General features: G+C 44.2%; 1 pseudogene; it reads right to left on the bottom strand.

The window, feature by feature from the left end:
• Positions 1 to 14,529, bottom strand: part of LOC139766215 (sulfotransferase 1C4-like) — a 43,849-nt pseudogene extending 29,320 nt beyond the window's left edge.
• Positions 14,530 to 20,142: the final 5,613 nt, after the last annotated feature.

Genomic DNA, 20,142 nt, shown 5'->3' on the forward strand with positions numbered 1-20,142 from the left:
GATACTGGCTGCAGCCAAAGTTTCCCCCGAAGACAACAAGACGTCCTGCCCAATCAGGAACATCCTACATCGACTGTGTTCCAGCTTTCCAGAGTTATTATTTAAGACAGCTAACTAAACGTTTACTCTTGGCAACAACCCGAAACAATGAATCAACTCCTTATTGTTGTTAAAACATCAAACAAAGCAATCTGGAACGTTTGTAATGTCTTTAGTCTTACAGAGACAAAATCATATGCAGCGCGGATGGATGTGACACATTCCAGGTTGAAGGTAGATTAACTCGACAAAGAACGGTCCAGTGTGTGAAGACAATTACCTATAACACAAAGACAAAAGTGGTTTTCTTGGGACAAACTGTTTCTTCTTCAGTGGGTGACACAGTACAGGCAAAAATATATAGTTCAAGCTGTCATCACAGATGAGAGAGGAAGAGGTGAAGACGAAAGAAGGAAAAGATTTTGTACAAGCTTCGCTGTTTAAGGGAAGGATTAAGTAACGTATAGTCACTGGTCTACAAACTGCAGGAAGCGGCAGCCAGGCGTGAGCCTTAGTGATGTGGACACCAGCAGAAGGCTAACGGGACGGAGGGAGGGACGCAACATCGCGCTAAAGGGAGAGGTATAGTTGAAGTGAATCAGTATAGTGGAAGTCTTCTGATTCTACTCCGGTTGAGAGAGCTAGGCTCTCGCAGTTATAGAACAACTGCAAGTAGAGAAATATAATTGTAGCACCCATACAACGCCCCAGCTTTGGGAAGCAGATTCTACAGTTTATAACATGGAGTTTCCAGGATAAAGTGGAGGATATGGTTAGGTCAATTATGTTTATGTTACAGAGAGGCTAAACTGTAGTGTTTTGATATATGGACATGGGCGAGAATTAGGAAGGTACATAGGCAGACACTGCATTGCTACATTGTTGAATATAACCAGTTTACTGCTTCGACAACCCAGATTAAAAGAGGATCTCTGATCAAGATATGAGTACTGGGGTCAGGAGGGGAGGAAAATGAGTTGAAGTAAACAGTGAAGAAAGAGCGTTGGCGAAAAGACCGAACCTGGAGGAACACCTCCACTGAAAGGATAAGACGCGAGAATTTTTCTATCAGCCTCTACAGCCACGGAACAGAGAGGAGGACGTGCATTAGAGAACAGAAGAAAAGTAGAGAAGCCAAAGGAAGGGAGTTTCCATAGCAAAGACATATGCCGCATCCTGTCAAATACTTAGACGTAGAGGACAAAGAAAGAAGATTCACCGTAATTCCTGAGGGAGGAGGATCAGAAAAGTGCGTCACACATGAGAGGTCACCAGTACCTCGTGCACCGCGAAACCCGTACTGGTGATCTGAAAGAAAGGAATGAGAGATTCTAACTTTAAGAGAGTGAGAGTAGAGGAGAGCTTCACACACTTTGCAGATACAAGACGTGAGAGCACTGGAGCGACAATCTGATGAAGGTCTTGTAAGGATTCCATGCTTTCGGGATAGGCTGCCATAAGTCATGCTTCCAAGAACAAAAAAGCTAGGATTCTTTGGAAAGAGTCGAAAGAGACAGACAAGGATTGGAGCTATCGATAACATGTTACTCAAGGATGTATAAAGGTGGGAGATAAGAAGAAGGACCTAGCCATAAAGAACTTTCGCTTTGTATCGTATACAATTTAACAAAGTCATCTCATCTTATCAAGGAGGAGAGTGAAAAATGTAAGATTATGTAATCAAGACAGACTCACGCGAGGACGAACTCAACACTAAGAAAACAAAACAAAAAAAGTTAAGCTTACTCTAAGAATGGGATGCGAGCATTGACAGGCGCCCCGGCCATGGGGTGGTCCAAGTCCGGATTGTTCCTCATGGTCCATACGGTCTCCTGCAGCCACGTCGTCCCGCACTTGGGCCACGTCAGGAGCACAACGTCATCCGATCTTATCTGCAGGTAAGGAGGCCATGAGATGGTGCGGCAGCAATGAAGGACACATTGATATCCAGCCGGCTGGCTGCACAGCAACTACGACGTTTAGCATGTTGGGTTAAGGAGAGACAGTACGGTGCCATCAGAGAGGAGGATTTTGGTCTGCATCCTCCATACACAATGGAGGTAATTCGGTTTAGCATACAGATGGATTTGTCATGTCGTTTATAAAATACTTTAACGGGTCTGTTTACTATCAATCAAACCCATGATTGACAGAGCCCTACTGTGAGCGACCACAGTCCATCTGTTTATTGCAAGGCTCTGTTGATACACGTAGAGGTGGTGGGTGCTGGCCTCCACGCCCAATGGAAACAAGATCCTTACACAATCATCTGCTGTCCTAGAGAACACAGAGATAAATATCTTGCAAACCCACTTCATGTTTTCCTGTTAATATTGTGTGAACTTCACCTAAGGGATCGTCCCTACGTGTTCTTTCAAGATTTTCATAAAGACGATTCTCCTTTATATATATATATATATATATATATATATATATATATATATATATATATATATATATATATATATATATATACAAATATAATATATATATATATTATATATATACTAAAAAATATGAATTATAAACATCAAAAACTTTTAGCATTAGTGTTAGTTTTATCATACGTTTCCTGTGTTGTATGTGGGTCACCAGAAGGTGACTCTGTTTCTCTTTTTATGCGGAAGGTTCGAGTCATGGCCAGAAGCCATCATCCAGGCCAGGTATTAAGTGATACATGACAACAAACTGGAGATAAGTAGGGCAAGGGAGATGATGATGATGCCGAGCATATGAAGAAAAATTAAAAAATGCTTTAAAAGAAAATAATACAAATGGCAGTTGCTACGAGAGACGCAAGAAGGTACCCGTTCAAACGGACATCACAATGGTTTACATTCGAGCTGTCAGCATCCCTTGTTCATATACGATCTTGAGTGCAAACATGTCAGAGTTGTGTATGATTGTGCATGACACGGCATACATGAGCCGTCTAGGAGAACCAACCATTTTTATAAATAAACTTAGGAGCACGTTTGTTTACATGAGAGCATTCAGAGATGACGCTCACATTTCAACTTATTTCACACATCTATGAAGTTCAATACCTTGCTTAGTTTCATGATTCCGTACATCATAATGTATGTTTCAGCATACGTAGCGTTTTTGATGTTACCCTCTTCTCGCAATCAGGAAATCAGGAAATGTGAATCAGGAAAATGCCCAGTTATACCTCCTAGTATTGGGTGTTATTTCCAGACTTTTTTGCATGGTTTTTTTTTTTTTTAATATGCGATATCTACCGAGGCTTTCACGAGAGCAAGGTCTTCTATGACAGACCTATTTCCCCCGCTGATATGACGGTAACCCTGGAACACTGGCTTCGTCAGGAGCCGAGAGTGAAGCTTCACTACGTACCTCCACCATCATCCCTGCTGTCAAAGCTTATCACAAAAAATGTTATCATAAACGCCTAAATCATCCTCATACCAACGTCTTATCAGAACTTTCCCATCAACATGCTTGACAATCACTGTCAACATCACCATGACACTCACTGCTAACATCGCTAGAGCTGCAGCAGATCTTACATGAAGGCCCTACGGTCACACCGCCTTACCTCAAAGTTATAGTACTGGTCGGCGAAGGTCTTGAAGGTTGCTGGGAAGAGCCACCTGCCGGGGAGGAGCCGAACCAGACCCTCCGTGTAGCCTTGCCAGTCCTTCTCCTGCCGGGCCAGCTCTTTCCCCTCCAACGGGACGAGGTCGTGGCCGCTAGCTAATGACATTGTCTTTCTGTTGGTACAAGAGTAAGGAAGAGTAATTAAACTGGGGAAATTTGGGAGTACCACAAACGTGACAAGGTATTAATGTACAGCATTTCGGGTCAATAGACTTAACGTAGTGCAGTGTGCGACCTGTCGCATATAATGATCGAGCAAACGCTGTGTTAACACTTTACGAAGTAAGCAAAATGTGTAGGCAGAGTGTGTCACATTCAGGCAGAGCGTGTCATACTCAGGCAGTGTGTCACATTCAAGCAGAGCGTGTCATACTCAGGCAGAGCGTGTCATACTCAGGCAGAGTGTGTCACATTCAGGCAGAGCGTGTCATACTCAGGCAGACCGTGTCATACTCAGAGTGTGTCACATTCAGGCAGAGCGTGCCATACTCAGGCAGAGCGTGTCATACTCAGGCAGAGCGTGTTATACTCAGGCAGAGCGTGTCATACTCAGGCAGAGCGTGTTATACTCAGGCAGAGCGTGTCATACTCAGGCAGAGCGTGTTATACTCAGGCAGAGCGTGTCATACTCAGGCAGAGCGTGTCATACTCAGGCAGAGCGTGTCACATTCAGGCAGAGCGTGTTATACTCAGGCAGAGCGTGTCATACTCAGGCAGAGCGTGTCATACTCAGGCAGAGTGTGTCACATTCAGGAAGAGCGTGTCATACTCAGGCAGAGCGTGTCATACTCATCCAGAGCGTGTCACATTCAGGCAGAGCGTGTTATACTCAGGCAGAGCGTGTCATACTCAGGCAGAGCGTGTCATATTCAGGAACAGCGTGTTATATTCAGGCACAGTGTGTCCTATTCAGGCACAGTGTGTCCTATTCAGGCATAGCGCGTCACATTTAAACAAGCAAAGCATCATGTTAAGGTATCGGAGGTTAAGAAGCAGAGTCTCGCACAGTTTGTGAACATATATACCACAAGCTAAGCTTAATATAAAGACTCTAAACTTAAACACGAGTGGGAATCTTTAGTGTAAAATAAAGTATAATTTCATTCAGAACAAACTAGGAGGCGCAGTGTGCGCGTGAATGTCACATTATACAAAACAAACGCCGTGAATGTGGTGTCCATAAACCATAAGGTGAGTGCGAGGAGACAGGAGTGTCTATAGTCTTCACAGTGACCGTTGTGGAGTATGTCGCTCGTCAGTCGTGTGTAAGACCACGTGTTTATAATCCAGTCGCACATCACCTAAGTTTCAGTCGTTTGCAACACATGAAAAAAAGAAAAAAAAAAAATCTAGGGAAACAGCAAACTTGAAGTGTTCCCCACTCCCCCTTCAGCTAACATTACGACCACACTCCTGCTGCGGTGAAACTTGGCCTAGTTTTCTCATTACGTACGTCTTTTTTTATATTTCACTTTCCCAACGTGTATCTTTTTCCGTGTGTGTGTGTGTGTGTGTGTGTGTGTGTTGGGGGGAAGGGGATGTGGGGTGTCGTCGCTGGGTGGGAAAGGTGCGGTAAAGTGAGCGTGCAGTGATCTGAGCGGATGAGGGTGTCATCAAGCAAATGGGTGAGTGAGCGGGTGACTGGGGTGAGTGCAGACAGTTAAGTGGCGTGAGTGAAGCGGCTCACCAAGTGGCTGAGCGGGACGTGAGGTGCCTGCCACCTTGTGTCTCCCATAAGTAATCTGTACACAGGTAAAAGTCACCTGGTGCTGATGTACACTATTACTGCCGCCACTACCTTCCTGCCTACATCAGTACTGCCACCACTACCCTCCTCCCTACATCAGTACTGCCACCACTACCCTCCTCCCTACATCATTACTGCCACCACTACCCTCTTCCCTACATCAGTACTGCCACCACTACCCTCCTCCCTACATCAGTACTGCCGCCACTACCCTCCTCCCTACATCAGTACTGCCGCCACTACCCTCCTCCCTACATCATTACTGCCGCCACTACCCTCCTCCCTACATCAGTACTGCCACCACTACCCTCCTCCCTACATCAGTACTGCCGCCACTACCCTCCTCCCTACATCAGTACTGCCGCCACTACCCTCCTCCCTACATCAGTACTGCCGCCACTACCCTCCTCCCCGCACCAACACACGCGCCTCTCCTGTATCAGTTCCAGCCCGTCTAAAGCATAAACCTCCAGACATCCTCTAGCCATTCTTTGGAAAGCCTTCCTTTGTTACCCTAGCCAACGAACGATATAGACTGAGCTAACACGGTCTCTTCCACGCCACAGTATACACGATGGATACATATATAAACAAAAATAATGATGGCCACAGAAGTCAAAGGCATCAGAGAACACCTGTCTTGTTTATCATCCCACACTCAGTGAAGGAGAGCAAGGTTAACACGTCAGGGGAGGACCCCGAGTGTGTGGCCCGGTAACCGACCTCACGGCCGACAATGATCATGGCCTGTGATATGTTCTCGACGTCATTCTCCAGCGATGCGGTCATAAAACTTTGGAAATGAACCAATCTGAACGATCAACGTCTCCCTCTGCTTTGAGGAGGGTCTTCCCTACCCAGCGACACTAAAGAGTTATACAAGTCTGGTGTGGTCGGTAGGTGAAGAAGCCACTGGTGACAGTGTGTACGTGAAATACGACGCCCCTGGTGGGCTTACTCGGTGACCATGGCTGAGGACGCCACCAAGCAACCTCGAGGCTGAGTCACACACAGGCTATATCGGCCGTCTACGCCTGTCACAGCTGTGGTGGCGCTGTGGTCATAAATCGACTATTAAGAGAAGCTACGTGGAAGGAGAGAATATCGTAGAGATGAAGTAGATCTAGCGTCATGTTTTATATTATTATTTACCAAATGTTCTACGTTCAAGCATGTCGTGACGACGCAAATCTGCCACGTCTTCCTATGAGTTGCTGACCAACAGCAGACGAAGAAAAACCTGTCACACCCTCCAAGACGCCAGCACTCGGTGTTGGAGGCATGACTAGCGTTGGAGACGCTTGTTCCTAGGGATGAAGTGGAGGGGGATCTAGAGGGGTTAGGATACCCCTCCTCCTTCCTTCTGCTCGCCACTGTCTTATGTTCCTGAGTTTCAGGAGATAAAATCGTGACTTCCAGGAAGCGAAATGGAAACGGAGATCAATGAAATGTTTCATCCGTTTTGTCGCCAGTTGTTCCTGGGCTACTAGTCCCATCCATTCTCTACCCCCCGAAGGCTGATATAGTGTCATCGGAACGGATGGAGGCATAGGGTAAATTCAAGACTGTAGCTCCTACACTAATCTACACTCACTGCCATAACCATACAATGAACCTCTCTGCACCACATCATCTTAAAAGATACCTCGATATGGTGGATCTCCTCAACAACATTGTCTCGCCCTCTGGGTTTCGCCACAAGGAGAGGCATGATGCTTGAGGGGCTACTGGACGAGAAAGGTCTCAGAGTCCCACACGAGGAGAGGAAGACACGTTGGGGGTGAACGACACTCGTGCCTCGACACATTCCAGAAAGTGGATCCCTTCCATGACGACAATGACATGTACTGGCAACCCAGGTGTTGTGCCCAGTGTGTACAGATGAATGAAGGCAAGTGATGGCGATGAACAGCCACTGTTGAAGGGGTCCTGGAAGCAAGACACAGGTACGAAGTCATCAATACAATATCGTGGACCTTCTAGGTCACGCGACACACACACACACACACACACACTGCGGTTGACTCGACCACTTCTCATAAAAGTAACGAAGTGTGATCAGGGTATCCATTACACCTATGTATTGGCCGAGGACTCATGTCATCACAAGGGTGGAAGACACGAGACGCCACTGACACAGTTTCCCTTGTGGTGCACTGTGACTCAGCGGGCGAGGCTGTGGGCAGCGAGGTCAACAGGCAAAAGCTCATTGACAGGCAACAACACAGACGAAACACCGAACTCGACCACAATGGTAAAGTCCAACAAAATACGATGTAGAAATTCGTTTCTTGGATCACATCCTCCCAAAGATAAGAACCCGGTCCAGGAACTATGACACCAGACCAGGCCAACCTATACCCTCCCTAATGACATCCATCATGAACGAGTTAAGGCTGCAACGGAGAGGAAACTTCAGAACTGAAGTTCTGATCTGTAGAATCTTCCTACGACCTGCTTCCTCACACCAGGATACAAGGTATGGACTGTACACTGGGAAGCAATGATCATGTAATGTAAAAAACGTACGTAGCATTATCATGATCTAAAATGTATGATACCCAGAGAAAGACAATCGATTCTTCCTTAATAACAACGTGTGTAATGCCCATGTTTTAAGATATATATTATCAAAAAGTAACATAGCAAGGTCATAAACAAACTAGTTCAAATTGCTGACAATGTCAAGCATACCTTAAAACTGTTTTAGTTCCCATGTTTCAAAAACAGCCACCTGACCAGCTGTACCAACATTCCTGTCGACACGCTTTGAGAATACAAACGATAACCAACTCCCAAACATGAAGGAGCACTTGACAACACGACGGATGTTATGCATCGGGAGCTGTGGTGTCAGAACGAGGCAGAACTTTCTCCCTTTGGCTATTTCGTAAGCCCATCTGGTGTGGGAGTAATGCACTTCCACCAGCAGCCTTCACATCCCTACAGACAAATTCTGTCTGGAATTCATACAAAAACATCACCTCAGAATGTTCTACGGGTTTCCCATTTAACGAGGCATTTTGTTAAAGAGATGAAACAGAAATAATTCGTGTTGATATATAGTATGAAAGGGACTTGAAATCCGAACCAAATGCTATTTTTTTTTTTTTTTCTTTTTCACATCATGTCTAGTTATTTCATCTCAAGACGCAACTGAGCCTAAATGTTCAAACAAGCACGACCCCCACACTGTCCAATAATCTGGGTCTTCCCAAGTTATCGCATTGTCTGACGTAACTCAATTTCCTGTGCCACCATACATACACCGTATGTCTCACTACGTCACTGTGCATCACATGTCCTCGTATTGTGTCACCAAAACGTTTCATACCGTGCCGTCAAGCACCACAGTTCCTTGTGTCGTAGTACCATGCACCACCTTTCTGGGTATTGTACCATAACTGTTTGTCGTAGTGTCACTTGCACCATAACCCGTTATGTGACCAGCACCATAACCTCAGACGCTGTTCCCTGCACCACAGAGAAGGATATTGCGTCATTCCATACCATAACCCCAATTTCACTGCTACCTCCACCATAGCACCATGAATCCTATTTTGCACCACACCTTCCTCCACATAGCAACCTGTATTGTAAATCCCTGCACCTTTCTCCTTGCCGGTATAGTACCCTGTGATTTCACTCACACACACACTATCCCAGGCGCAGCACCGTGGACCTCAGCGAGTGCCATCTGTAAGCAGTCCGTGCCATCAGCGAACCATAACACATGTAACGTCCAGCCTCACCTCTTGTTGCTGCAGCACCGTAGGATAGACATCGTGGTGAATCCTCAACAGCGACAGAATCTGATGGCAGGGTCGGGTTCCCAGGCTTGACCCGAGGATCCACAAGTTAATCTAAGTACTGGGCAGCGGATTAGGCAAGCCGTCCTCCGTAGAGTTCACGAACGGTCGAAACTGCGAGACGTCTTATGAACACAAGCACAACACCTAGACCAATGTTTATTTGGGGAACACAATAAATATTATTCCTATAATGATACTGAAATCGTACACGCGTATGTTTAGAAGCTCTAAATATCATTTTCATCAAGGAACGATTACGGAAATACCTATGAGAGAAATATGCAATCGCAAATATGACTGCCACTAAGAATTTTAGATATTCTAAGAGCAGCGTGCTGGAGAAGCTTCGGAAGTACAGTTAGGAGTCGCTTTCTGCAACCGTATAACTTGGTCGTCACGGACAAAGTTCAAGTACGGCAATGCATGGCTATCAGCACTCGATACCTCCGCCAGTACTTTATTAACCATACCAAAATACTACGAACATCAGAATTATGTCAATATTAAACAGATAACATCTAATCCTGGTTTGAAACCCTGACAAGCTGCTAAAAACACGTTCGCGAGGGGGGAAGGAGTTTGCTCGTAGGTCTAACCTAGTTGTCATCAACCAAGATCAATCTCTTTATTCGGTTGAATTTATATATTACACGAATGAAAATTTACTTTCGATGGTTCTCGACCACCACGGCTGTTGGTGTCTGAAGGTACCGCCACTCACATTCAGAAATATTCGTCACTATTTAAGAGATTTCAAAAGCGCGATTCAGCAACAGATTTTCCTCTCTCCGTAGTGTCGCGTTAACCTAGGAAGAACTGAACTCGCAAGGAGAAGTCCTTATCTAAGTTTAAACATGATAATATTATACAGTTCCTTGCTCAAGGGGGACCTGGGGAATAAAAAAAAAAAAAAAACGGTGGTCGAACACTTAACCCTTCCCTTTGTCCTTACCTGGCCACTACGTCTTGGTACGTATGCTTTGGTTGTTGTTTACCAACTGTTATCTACGTACTTATGGCATTTTACAGATATAGAGGACACAATTTGTCCATGTCGTACCTATCAGTTTCATATCATAACCTAATCATATTTAGAACTTTAGAACAGAGCCACAATGCAGTGACATGGTACTGCGGCAACCACAAAGCTTCAACCCGCCTTCATTCCCTTAAATATCGTCTCTACATGACAACGCTATGTACAGTCACTCGTAAAAGTTCGTGTGGGTACGTGTGTTTGTGTGTGTGTGTGTGTGTGGACCTGTGCAGTCCCCGACCCTTTCTGGACGGCGAGTCTGTATAATAACAACGTGACAACTCACACACCAACATACACACGGCAGAACTGTGACGTTGATGTAATAAAGTAAGAAATAATGGATGATGTTGGTCAATCATGTGTTACAAGTTTCGAAACTATTCGAATGCATCTCGACTAGCACTACCCTTCGCAACTGCTCAGATATAGAAGGTGCTCTAACCTTCATATCTTACCATGCAATCATTGAATATGTCACTGATTATGACTACCGATAACACATGATTGACCAACATCATCCTCTATTTCTTGCTTTATCACATCAACTTCACAGTTCTGCCGTGTGTATGATGGGTGTGTGTTGTCACGTAATTATACAGACTCGCCCTCGAGAAAAGGTTGAGATTGCACAGGTCCACACACACACACACACACACGGACCCTACGAACTTTTATGAGAGACTGTACAGTTGAAATACCTGATAGGGAGACAGGAGGTGACCTGATATCTGGATGCATACCACCCACACATCGACAGCCGTTGGGATTCGAATGACCAGCGAAGCTTCGAAACCCGAACGCACTTCGTAACTGCACTGTTGTTGTTGTTGTTTACCAATCGTGAACCATACAATAACATTGGTTACTGATGAAAATATGCTATATAGTGCTACGTATGATTACCCTAACATACGATAAGGACGCCTAGGCTAGGGTGTACACTGTGACCCACCTGTCGACATGCAGTGATCAGTGTGAAGGGAACAGGGTTGATATGTTGTGGGCCAGGCGCCCTCGACCTCTGTACACTGGCAGCCATTGCACGTTCATGCAGCATTACCAACTCCCAGTGTTGGTCGCTAAATTACCGACACTTAGGTCCTACAGGTCGGTCACCAAAACACTGTCCAAAATACACCTGAACAGATGTTTAATGTATACAGTTTATCAACATCACAGCGAGATTTTGTCTGGGGATTTGTCTTTTTCCCTTTTTAGTTATTTTGACAGCGGTTAGTTTACAGCTCGGCTGTTGCAACGCTAAGGATAATGCCTTTATCTGTTTATATGCGACTATCCGGACTACGTGGTAGAGTTATTTAGTCTCATTCTATCTATAGTCATCATTTCTCAGTATAATTTTGAATCGCCCTGTATATATATATATATATATATATATATATATATATATATATATATATATATATATATATATATATATATATATATATGGCCGCTTTCCAAATCATTGAGGTTTGTGCTCTAGCATGACAACTTCAATTATCACACTTCCTTCACTGGTACAAATAATACTCCATTTCCTGACCTCTGTCCTGAATAACAGGCCGGACATAATGTAGGATTCCACCAGTGCTGGACTGGACCTCACCGACTCCTTCGATATGTCCAAACGCACTTACTCTTTATAGGTGTGGGGGGTAGGGGGATTATTGCTGTGCCAACTTTTCTATCTACTTGAAAAGGTAATGGGGGAGGAGGGGGACTAATATTCAACCTCCAGGGGCGATCTTAGCCTAGCGGTAGCGCTCCCGCCTGTTGCACAGGGGTCCCGGGTTCGAGCCTGGCTGTTGGATGTTTGTATGTTCTATGAAGGTGCGCGTTCATATGCACTTTGTTTGTATCTATATATATGTGTGTGTGTGTGTGTGTGTGTATAGATAATCAATTAAGTCATAGAAAATACTAAATCTAGTAACCACATCCTTGGGAAAACAAGAACGTTCTGTTGAGAAAGGCAAGGACTTTTCTGAAGGGTCTTGTAGCCCAAAGTTACGATCTCTCCAGTAGCAGGGGTTATATACGACTCCGTCTAGACTATGTTGTTCGGGAAGACTGTACTCCCAAATAATACAGCCTCGCTTAGGTGACTTCTCATTCCCTATCTATCCATCTATGTATGTATATGTATCTCTCTCTCTCTCTCTCTATATATATATATATACATATATGTGTGTGTGTGTGCTCTCTCTCTCTCTCTACATACACATGTGTGTGTGTGTGTGTGGACAGCCACAAGAGCGGATTACCGTCCAGTTCCTGGAGGCTGTAAAAAAAAAAATAGAAAATAGTTTTCTGTGTCATGGACATTTTTTGTTGTTGTTGTTGTTTCCTTTTCTTTACATATTCATGTGTAAATATCTAAACTGCTAGCAAATAATGACAAATATACATATGAAAAATAGAAGGGAACACACTGCTGTAAGTTTCTAGAGAAATTCGTATATTTCTACTGAAACTCCCTCATATTTCAAAGTGGACACTGGTACACGTAGCATCTTTAAGACACGACGGGATGAATTCTTTATAACCACAAAATTCTAATGGTCAACACTAACACAATGTGATGCTGAAAAAAAAATATATCCCCAGTATCATCGTAATAACCAATACCGCAGGAGAGAAATCAGGTCCTGGACCACTTCAAGGTGGGGGTCGCACGTTTAATGACAGCACGGCCTCGAGTTTGACCTAGACCAACATAACCAGTGGTGTGGCCGCCTCAACTTTCATCTAATGGTGTCAGGGAGAGGCTGAGGGAGTGATCAGCCCAGACTAAGTGTACTAGGGGGAATTTTTCAAAGTCTCATGTACCAAGAAAAATCATCTTTCCACGGCGAATCATGTACGTGACAAAATGGCTAGAAATATTTTACCTCTTTTATCACAACGTTAATTAATAGTCATGTGTCCAACTTTTTTTGTTTATCATTCAAAATTACTGGGTACGAGGCAACGTTTCGCACCTTACCCGCCCAACCACAACGGATAGACGTTTGGCTATGTTGGTTATCATTGGGTACAGCATTTCCTACTCATGTTCAAATGTTTAGTTTCCACCCATCACGCACGGTGAAGACTGCTTTCTTGTAAACTTTTACTGGCAGTAACGCGTGCGTTTTCCCAGTGCAAAGGTCACAAAACATTAGACATTTTAACGGTAGCAGAAAGCCTAGGGCAGTTCTTCCCACCGAACACACTCTGTGCATGTCCCTGAACACACTCTGTGCATGGCCCTGAACACACTCTGTGCATGGCCCTGAACACACTCTGTGCATGGCCCTGAACACACTCTGTGCATGTCCCTGAACACACTCTGTGCATGGCCCTGAACACACTCTGTGCATGTCCCTGAACACACTCTGTGCATGGCCCTGAACACACTCTGTGCATGTCCCTGAACACACTCTGTGCATGTCCCTGATCACACTCTGTGCATGTCCCTGAACACACTCTGTGCATGTCCCTGAACACACTCTGTGCATGTCCCTGAACACACTCTGTGCATGTCCCTGAACACACTCTGTGCATGGCCCTGAACACACTCTGTGCATGTCCCTGAACACACTCTGTGCATGGACCTGAACACACTCTGTGCATGGACCTGAACACACTCTGTGCATGTCCCTGATCTGTTTTCTCCTGTACTCGAGGTACAGTTTCCTCTTAGTGTTTGAAGCATGGCTTGTAAATCCTGCTCAGCAAAAGCATAAGTATTTTACGGTCCTGGTTCATGTCAAGGGTTCGCATTGGCGCTCAACCGCAAAGAAATAAAAAATATTCTCGTCAAGGTACTCGACCCGCTCCCTGCAAGATATCTTTCAATCTCACCATTACTGCTTTCAATATTTGCTACATGAGGATCCTCTAAACCTTATGCGAAGCTGTATCAAAACTACAGAGTGTGAGCACATCAAAGTCGATTGTCAAGCCACAAACTCGTTTACCATTCCCAGAGGAGAGAACGTGAATAAATATTTGATATGCGGCAATGTTTTGTGACCTCTCGGTATTTTGAATACGGAATGCTACTGTATGTGTGTGTGTGTGTTCACTATCGGGTACAGTACACAGCGGGCCAGCAGCTGTACACTACGTATCCTACTACCACCTCTCCTCACCGTCACGAACCAACTGACTCAACTCAGGGAGTGCCAGGACCTGCAGAGACGGCACTTGCGCCGGCCTGACACTAACCTTGAGCTTCGACGCCTAATGAACTCACTCTTGACGCGCATTGCGTATTCAGGTGCTATTTTTCAGTTCTCTTGTTTCGCATGTGGATATGGTCTGCGCATTTAGACCTGTTAAACTACCTCATCCTTACCAGAGCGGTTACTGAAACGTCTGTGACATTATGAGCTGACCTACAGGTAGGCAAAGGCGTCAAAGGAACACAAACTCAGAACCTGCCTACACAGTAGTTTCAAGAACACTCAAAATTATCTCAACACGTAGCCTTGCCAATCATTGTACTTTCACCCTGGCCTCGACCGCATGGTAGCTTGATAGCCTTTCACTTTGTTCACTAGTCGCCTTGCTCTGCTCCGCTTACATGATCATACGTTCATCCTGCAGTATAAACTCACCTTAGAGTTAATTTCAGACATTGCCATAACAAAAATTATAATCAGCACAAGTGCAATACAATCCTAATGTCTTCATTCGTATCTCACAAGCTAGTACAATACAATCCTAATGTCTCCATTTATATTTCACAAGCTAGTTATGATACTACATATATATATATACATATATATATATATATATATATATATATATATATATATATATATATATATATATATATATATATATATATTTATTTTATTTTTATTTTGCTTTGTCGCTGTCTCCCGCGTTTGCGAGGTAGCGCAAGGAAACAGACGAAAGAAATGGCCCAACCCACCCCCATACACATGTATATACATACACGTCCACACACGCAAATATACATACCTATACATCTCAATGTACACATATATATACGCACACAGACACATACATATATACCTATGCACACAATTCACACTGTCTGCCTTTATTCATTCCCATCGCCACCTCGTCACACATGGAATACCATCCCCCTCCCCCCCTCATGTGTGCGAGGTAGCGCTAGGAAAAGACAACAAAGACCCCATTCGTTCACACTCAGTCTCTAACTGTCATGCAATAATGCCCGAAACCACAGCTCCCTTTCCACATCCAGGCCCCACACAACTTTCCATGGTTTACCCCAGACGCTTCACATGCCCGGATTCAATCCACTGACAGCACGTCAACCCCGGTATACCACATCGATCCAATTCACTCTATTCCTTGCCCGCCTTTCACCCTCCTGCATGTTCAGGCCCCGATCACTCAAAATCTTTTTCACTCCATCTTTCCACCTCCAATTTGGTCTCCCACTTGTCCTCGTTCCCTTCACCTCCGACACATATATCCTCTTGGTCAATCTTTCCTCACTCATTCTCTCCATGTGACCAAACCATTTCAAAACACCCTCTTCTGCTCTCTCAACCACGCTCTTTTTATTTCCACACATCTCTCTTACCCTTACATTACTTACTCGATCAAACCACCTCACACCAAACATTGTCCTCAAACATCTCATTTACAGCACATCCATCCTCCTGCGCACAACTCTATCCATAGCCCACGCCTCGCAACCATACAATATTGTTGGAACCACTATTCCTTCAAACATACCCATTTTTGCTTTCCGAGATAATGTTCTCGACTTCCACACATTCTTCAAGGCGACCAGGATTTTCGCCCCCTCCCCCAACCCTATGATTCACTTCCGCTTCCATGGTTCCATCCGCTGCCAGATCCACTCCCAGATATCTAAAACACTTTGCTTCCTCCAGCTTTTCTCCATTCAAACTTACCTCCCAATTGACTTGACCCTCAACCCTACTGTACCTAATAACCTTGCTCTTACTCACATTTACTCTTAACTTTCTTCTTTCTTCTTTCGCCATTTCCCTCGTTAGCAAGGTAGCGTTAAGAACAGAGGACTGGGCCTCTGAGGGAATATCCTCACCTGGTCCCCTTCTCTGTCCCTTCTTTTGGAAAATTAAAAAAAAAAACGAGAGGGGAGGATTTCCAGCCCCCCCGCTCCCTCCCCTTTTAGTCGCCTTCTACGACACGCAGGGAATACGTGGGAAGTATTCTTTCACCCCTATCCCCAGGGATAACATATATATATATATATATATATATATATATATATATATATATATATATATATATATATATATATATATATATATATATTATTGTACTTTGTCGCTGTCTCCCGCGTTAGCGAGGCAGCGCAAGGAAACAGACGAAAGAATGGCCCAACCCATCCACATACACATGTATATACATACCTACACATCTCAACGTATACATATATATATATATACACACAGACATATACATATATACACATGTACATAATTCATACTGTCTGCCCTTATTCATTCCCGTCGCCACCCCACCACACATGAAATGACAATACCCTCCCCCCTCATGTGCGCAAGGCAGCAATAGGAAAAGACAACAAAGGCCACATTCGTTCACAGTCTCTAGCTGTCATGTATAACGCACAGAAACCACAGCTCCCTTTCCATATCCAGGCCCCACACACTTTGCATGGTTTACCCCAGACGCTTCACATGCCCTGGTTCAATCCATTGACAGCACGTCGACCCCGGTATACCACATCGTTCCAATTCACTATATTCCTTGCACGCCTTTCACCCTACTGCATGCTCAGGCCCCGATCACTCAAAATCTTTTTCACTCCATCTTTCCATCTCAAATTTGGTCTCCCACTTTTCGTTCCCTCCACCTCTGACACATATATCCTGTTGGTCAATCTTTCCTCACTCATTCTCTCCTTGTGACCAAACCATTTCAAAACACCCTCTTCTGCTCTCTCAACCACACTCTTTTTATTATCACACATCTCTCTTACCCCTTACATTACTTACTCGATCAAACCACCTCACACCACATATTGTCCTCAAACATCTCATTGCCAACGCATCTACCCTCCTCCGCACAACTCTATCCATAGCCCACGCCCCACAACCATATAACATTGTTGGAACCACTATTCCTTCAAACATACCTATTTTTGCTTTACGAGATAACGTTCTCGACTTCCACACATTTTTCAAGGCTCCCAGAACTTTCGCCCCCCTCCCCCACCCTATGACTCACTTCCGCTTCCATGGTTCCATCCGCTGCCTAGTCCACTCCCAGATATCTAAAACACTTCACTTCCTCCATTTTTCTCCATACAAACGTACCTTCCAACTGACTTGTCCCTCAACCCTACAGTACATAATAACCTTGCTCTTATTCACATTTACTTTCAGCTGTCTTCTTTCACACACTTTACCAAACTCAGTCACCAGTTTCTGCAGTTTCTCACACGAATCAGCCACCAGCGATGTATCGTCAGCGAACAACAACTGACTCACTTCCCAAGTTCTCTTATCCACAACAGACTGCATACTTGCCCCTCTTTTCAAAACTCTTGCATTCACCTCCCTAACAACCCCATCCATAAACAAATTAAACAACCATGGAGACATCACGCACCCCTGCCGCAAACCAACATTCAATGAGAACCAATCACTTTCCTCTCTTCCTACTCGTACACATGCCTTACATCCTCCATAAAAACTTTTCACTGTTTCTAAAAACTTGCCTCCCACACCACATATTCGTAATACCTTCGACAGAGTATCTCTATCAACTCTATCATATGCCTTCTCCAGATCCATAAATGTTACATACAAATCCATTTGCTTTTCTAAGTATTTCTCACATACATTCTTCAAAGCAAACACCTGATCCACACACTCTTTACCACTTCTGAAACCACACTGCTCTTCCCCAATCTGATGCTCTGTACATGCCTTCACCCTCTCAATCAATACCCTCTCATATAATTTACCAGGAATACTCAACAAAATTATACCTCTGTAATTTGAACACTCACCTTTATCCCTTTTGCCTTTGTACAACGGCACTATGCAAGCATTCCGCCAATCCTCAGGCACCTCACCATGAGTCATACATACATTAAATAACCTTACCAACCAGTCAACAACACAGTCACCCCCTTTTCTAATAAATTCCATTGCAATACCATCCAAACCCGCTGCCCTGCCGGCTTTCATCTTCCACAAAGCTTTTACTACCTCTCTTCTATTTACCAAATCATTCTCCCTAACCCTCTCACTGTGCACATCACCTCGACCAAAACACCCTATATCTGCTACTCTATCATCAAACACATTCAACAAACCTTCAAAATACTCACTACATCTCCTTCTCACATCACCACTACTTGTTATCACATTCCCATTAGCCCCCTTCACTGATGTTCCCATTTGTTCCCTTGTCTTACGCACTTTATTTACCTCCTTCCAAAACATCTTTTTATTCTCCCTAAAATTTAATGATACTCTCTCACTCCAACTCTCATTTCCCCTCTTTTTCACTTCTTGCACCTTTCTCTTGACCTCCTGCCTCTTTCTCTTATACATCTCCCACTCAATTGCATTATTTCCCTGCAAAAATCGTCCAAATGCCTCTCTCTTCTCTTTCACTAATAATCTTACTTCTTCATCCCACCACTCACTACCCTTTCTAATCTGCCCACCTCCCATGCTTTTCATGCCACAAGCATCCCTTGCACAAGTCATCACTACTTACCTAAATACATCCCATTCCTCCCCCACTCCCTTTACCTCCTTTGTTCTCACCTTTTCCATTCTGTACTCAGTCTCTCCTGGTACTTCCTCACACAAAGTCTCCTTCCCAAGCTCACTTACTCTCACCACTCTTTTCACCCCAACATTCTCTCTTCTTATCTGAAAACCTCTACAAATCTTCACCTTCGCCTCCACAAGATAATGATCAGACATGCCTCCAGTTGCACCTCTCTGCACATTAACATCCAAAAGTCTCTTTTTCACGCACCTATCAACACGTAATCCAATAACACTCTCTGGCCATCTTTCCTACTTACATACGTATACTTATGTATATCTCTCTTTTTAAACCAGGTTTTCCCAATCATCAGTCCTTTTTCAGTGCACAAATCTACAAGCTCTTCACCATTTCCATTTACAACACTGAACACCCCATGTACACCAATTATTCCCTCTACTGCCACATTACTCACCTTTGCATTCAAATCAGCCATCACTATAACCCGGTCACGTGCATCAAAACTACTAACACACTCACTCAGCTGCTCCCAAAACACTTGCCTCTCATGATCTTTCTTCTCATGACCAGGTGCATATGTACTAATAATCACCCATCTCTCTCCATCTACTTTCAGTTTTACCCACATCAATCTAGAGTTTACTTTCTAACACTCTATCACATACTCCCACCACTCCTGTTTCAGGAGTAGTGCTACGCCTTCCCTTGCTTTTGTCCTCTCACTAACCCCTGACTTTACTCCCAAGACATTCCCAAACCACTCTTCCCCTTTACCTTCTAGCTTAATTTCACTTGGAGCCAGAACATCCAGGTTCCTTTCCTCAATCATACCATCTATCTCCTTTTTCCTCATCTTGGTTACATCCACAAGTTAGACACCCCAGTCTGAGCCTTCGAGGAGGATGAGCACTCCCCGCGTGACTCCTTCTGTTTCCCCTTTTAGAAAGTTAAAATACAAGGAGGGGAGGGTTTCTATATATATATATATATATATATATATATATATATATATATATATATATATATATATATATATTATCCCTGGGATAGGGGAGAAAGAATACTTCCCACGTATTCCCTGCGTGTCGTAGAAGGCGACTAAAAGGGGAGGGAGCGGGGGGCTGGAA

This window comes from Panulirus ornatus, chromosome 57 (genome assembly GCF_036320965.1).
Source record: "Panulirus ornatus isolate Po-2019 chromosome 57, ASM3632096v1, whole genome shotgun sequence".
Classification (NCBI taxonomy): domain Eukaryota; kingdom Metazoa; phylum Arthropoda; class Malacostraca; order Decapoda; family Palinuridae; genus Panulirus; species Panulirus ornatus.